Source organism: Microcebus murinus, chromosome 23, assembly GCF_040939455.1.
Source record: "Microcebus murinus isolate Inina chromosome 23, M.murinus_Inina_mat1.0, whole genome shotgun sequence".
In the NCBI taxonomy this organism is placed as follows: domain Eukaryota; kingdom Metazoa; phylum Chordata; class Mammalia; order Primates; family Cheirogaleidae; genus Microcebus; species Microcebus murinus.
In genome coordinates this window covers 5,519,812-5,524,044 of record NC_134126.1, presented here as the reverse complement: position 1 = coordinate 5,524,044, position 4,233 = coordinate 5,519,812, and the positions used below count along the sequence as shown (strand labels likewise).

General features: G+C 43.3%; 1 pseudogene; it reads left to right on the top strand.

Annotated features, from left to right (window-relative positions):
- The first annotated feature begins 1,040 nt into the window (after nt 1-1,040).
- Nucleotides 1,041-2,713, top strand: LOC105875394 (elongation factor 1-alpha 1 pseudogene; annotated as a pseudogene).
- The last annotated feature ends 1,520 nt before the right edge of the window (nt 2,714-4,233 follow it).

Below are 4,233 nucleotides of genomic sequence, written 5' to 3'. Positions count from 1 at the left end.
CAGCCCTGGAAACACGCAGTAGTGAGGGAGCCGCTCTTAGGGCTGAGGCCCGCCTGGGTTGCAGAAGGTCCCTGTCTGCGACTGGCCACTGGTATTCCACAGGGTAGGGCCTGACCCCTCATATGCAGGAGCAGAGTCACCAGGCAGGTCACTCTGTTCTGTGTCCATCAGCGCCCCTGGGCAAGGCCTCTTCAACATCCCTGAGCCTTTTACTTCACACCATCCAGATAAACTCCATCCTTGGAGGGGTGGAGTAAAAAGAGTTGATGCCCTACTACAGCAAGTTGGTTGGGATCATCTCTTAAAAGCAGAATACAAGGGCTTATCTTTGGTATCCAGGTAGTTGCCAAATTACAGACTTGTGTTCTAAGAAGGAGAATCTCAACCCCCCCCCCAGCCACAGATCAAGCAACATCTGAAGTCTAATCTCTTAAGCTTGACGATACCTATTGCTTATCTCACCCCAACTAAATAGGTAACAGGGACCAAGGATCCCCTGGGAGAGGCACGGCACTCACCAAAGGCTGAGAGTCCTGTTTACCACATTTAAAGCTTTAGAGCTCATTACATAGGTATTGGAAAAGCTTGATAACCCACCTCCCCTCACAAACCACAGGCAACAAACGGAGACAGTAACCTCATAGCTCATCAGAGTGCCTCTCTCTTCATATGAGTAGTCGATAGGGGAATCACGCTCACAAGAAGGATTTAGTTCCAGGGAGTCTAAGCAAGGGTTCCAATCTCACTAATCTCTAGTAAAAGTTGGTGAAGACAACAGGGCAAAGATAACCCAACAGGCACAGACTCCTCTAAGACAGCACAGGTCCACAGCACAGTTCCCCAGGTCTGCCAAGGATCATCCCTCCGTAATTCCAGATTTTAGCTCATAATCCAATACCTGCACCTCCGATCCTCAATAGAGCACCCAGATGAGAGAGAACTGGCGAAAGTTTACAGTAAACATGAAGGAAAAGAGAGAAAAATCACCTCCAGCTTTTCGCAACGGGTTTGCCGCCAGAACACAGGTGCCGTGAAAATCACCCATAAAAGCTAAAATGGGGAAGGAAAAGACCCACATCAACATCGTCATCATCAGACACGTAGATTCGGGCAAGTCCACCACTACTGGGCATCTTATCTACAAATGTGGTGGGATCGACAAAAGAACCATCGAAAAATTTGAGGAGGCCACTGAAATGGGAAAGGGCTCCTTCAAGTATGCGTGGGTCTTGGATAAACTGAAAGCTGAGCATGAGCGTGGTGTCACCATTGATATCTCCCTGTGGAGATTTGAGACCAGCAAATATTATGTGACTGTTATTGACGCCCCAGGACACAGAGACTTTATCAAAAACATGATTACAGGCACATCTCAGGCTGACTGTGCTGTCCTGATTGTTGCTGCTGGTGTTGGTGAATTTGAAGCTGGTATCTCAAAGAATGGGCAGACCCATGAGCATGCCCTTCTGGCTTACACACTAGGTGTGAAACAACTAATTGTTGGTGTTAACAAAATGGATTCCACTGAGCCTCCCTACAGCCAGAAGAGATATGAGGAAATTGTTAAAGAAGTCAGCACTTACATTAAGAAAATTGGCTACAACCCTGACACACAGCATTTGTGCCAATTTCTGGCTGGAATGGTGACAACATGTTGGAGCCAAGTGCTAACATGCCTTGGTTCAAGGGATGGAAAGTCACCCGTAAAGATGGCAATGCCAGTGGAACCACACTGCTTGAAGCTCTGGATTGCATCCTGCCACCAACTCGTCCAACTGACTAGCCCTTGCGTCTGCATCTCCAGGATGTCTACAAAATTGGTGGTATTGGCACTGTTCCTGTGTGCCGAGTGGAGACTGGTGTTCTCAAACCCGGCATGGTGGTCACCTTTGCTCCAGTCAATGTTACAACTGAAGTAAAGTCCATTGAAATACACCATGAAGCTTTGAGTGAGGCTCTTCCAGGGGACAACGTGGGTTTCAACGTCAAGAACGTGTCTGTCAAAGATGTTCGTCGTGGCAACGTTGCTGGTGACAGCAAAAATGACCCACCAATGGAAGCAGCAGGCTTCACTGCTCAGGTGATTATCCTGAACCATCCAGGCCAAATTAGTGCTGGCTATGCTCCTGTACTGGACTGTCACACTGCTCACATTGCCTGCAAGTTTGCTGAGCTGAAGGAAAAGATTGATCGCCGCTCTCGAAAGAAGCTGGAGGATGATCCTAAATTCTTGAAGTCTGGTGATGCTGCCATCGTCGATATGGCTCCTGGAAAGCCCATGTGTGTCGAGAGCTTCTCAGACTATCCTCCTCTGGGTCATTTTGCTGTTCGTGATATGAGACAGACAGTTGCTATGGGTGTCATCAAAGCAGTGGAAAAGAAGGCTGCTAGAGCTGGCAAGGTTACCAAATCTTCTCAGAAAGCTCAGAAGGCTAAATGAATATTATACCTAATACCTGCCACCCCACTCTTAATCAGTGGTGGAAGAATGGTCTCAGAACTGTTTGTTTCAATTGGCCATTTAAGTTTAATAGTAAAAGACTGGTTGTTAATAACAATGCATCGTAAAATCTTCAGAAGGAAAGGAGAATGTTTTGTGGACCACTTTTGTTTCTTTTTGTGTGGCAGTTTTAAGTTATTAGTTTTTAAAATCAGTACTTTTTAATGGAAACAACTTGACCAAAAATCTGACACAGAATTTTGAGACCCATTAAAACAAAGTTTAATGAGAGAAAAAAAAAAATCACCTCCAAAGCAAAATAGTCATCATCTGACACCAACTCACATGATATGAGTAAACTGACAGAGGAAGATTTCCAAATATGGATTGCTACAAAACTAAATGAAATTGAAGAGAAAATAGAATCACAACATAGAGAAACCACAAGAACAATACAGGAAGTGAATGAAAGATTCTCCAAAGAAATTGAAACTATCAAGAAAAACCAAACAGAAATTCTGGCGATGAAGGAAACAATCAAGGATCTCCATAATTCAGTGGAAAGCCTAAAGAACAGGATGGACCATGCAGAGGAAAGAATCTCAGAACTTGAAGATTATGCTTATGCTCTAAACAAATCAGAGGAAGAAAGGGAACACAGAAACAAGAGACAAGACCAAAGTTTACAGGAAATGTGGGATTATGTTAAAAAGCCGAATATCAGATTGATTGGGATTCTGGAAGGGGAACAGGAACATTCACAAAGCTAGAAAACTTATTTCACGGAATACTGGAGGAAAATATGCCAGGCCTGGGCAGAAATCTTGATATCCAAATACAAGAAGCACACAGAACTCCTGGGAGACTCAATGTGAAAAGGCAATCACCTCGCCATGTGGTTTTTAGGCTGACCAAAGTAAATGTGAAAGAAACAATTCTCCATGCAGCAAGACAAAAGCAGCAAATGACCTATAAAGGTAAGACTATCAGACTAACAGCAGACTCCTCATCTGAAACCTTACAAGCCAGGAGGGATCGGGTGCCTATCCTTAATCTTCTAAAACAGAACAAAGCCCAACCTAGAATTCTTTATCCAGCAAAATTAAGTTTCATCTATGAAATAAAGTTCTTCTCAGACAAACAATCACTGAAGGAATTTGCAAAGACCAGACCATACCTAAAGGAAGTTCTCAGACCCTCATTTCTAACCAAACAGGGCAGTAGACACTCCTCAAAGTAAAATAGTCAAAGAATTAAAGTTTAGATCTCGAACTAAATGATGGCTCAAGGAGTAAAACAAAGCAACAAGTCTCCACCCAACAATATGAATGATATTCTTCCTCCAATTTCAATCCTTTCAATAAATATAAATGGCTTAAACTGTCCTCTGAAGAGACATAGACTGGCAGAGTGGATAAAAATTCACAAACCTAACATCTGCTGTCTACAGGAAACACATCTAACCCACAAAGATGCCTCCTGGCTGAAGGTCAAGGGACCTATGGAAAACTATCGTCCTATCAAACAGGAGTCAAAAGAAAGCTGGAGTAGCTATGCTATTTGCAGATAATATAAGCTTTAAAATAGCAAAAGTAAAAAAGGATAAAGATGGCCATTATATAATGGTGAAAGGGAAGACCCAACAAGAAGATTTAACAATTCTTAATATCGATGCACCCAATACAGGAGCACCCAATTACTTAAAGCAAACCTTGTCTAATCTAAACACCTGGTTACACAATACTGCCATAGTAGCAGGGGACTTCAACACTCCATTGAATGATCTGGATAGA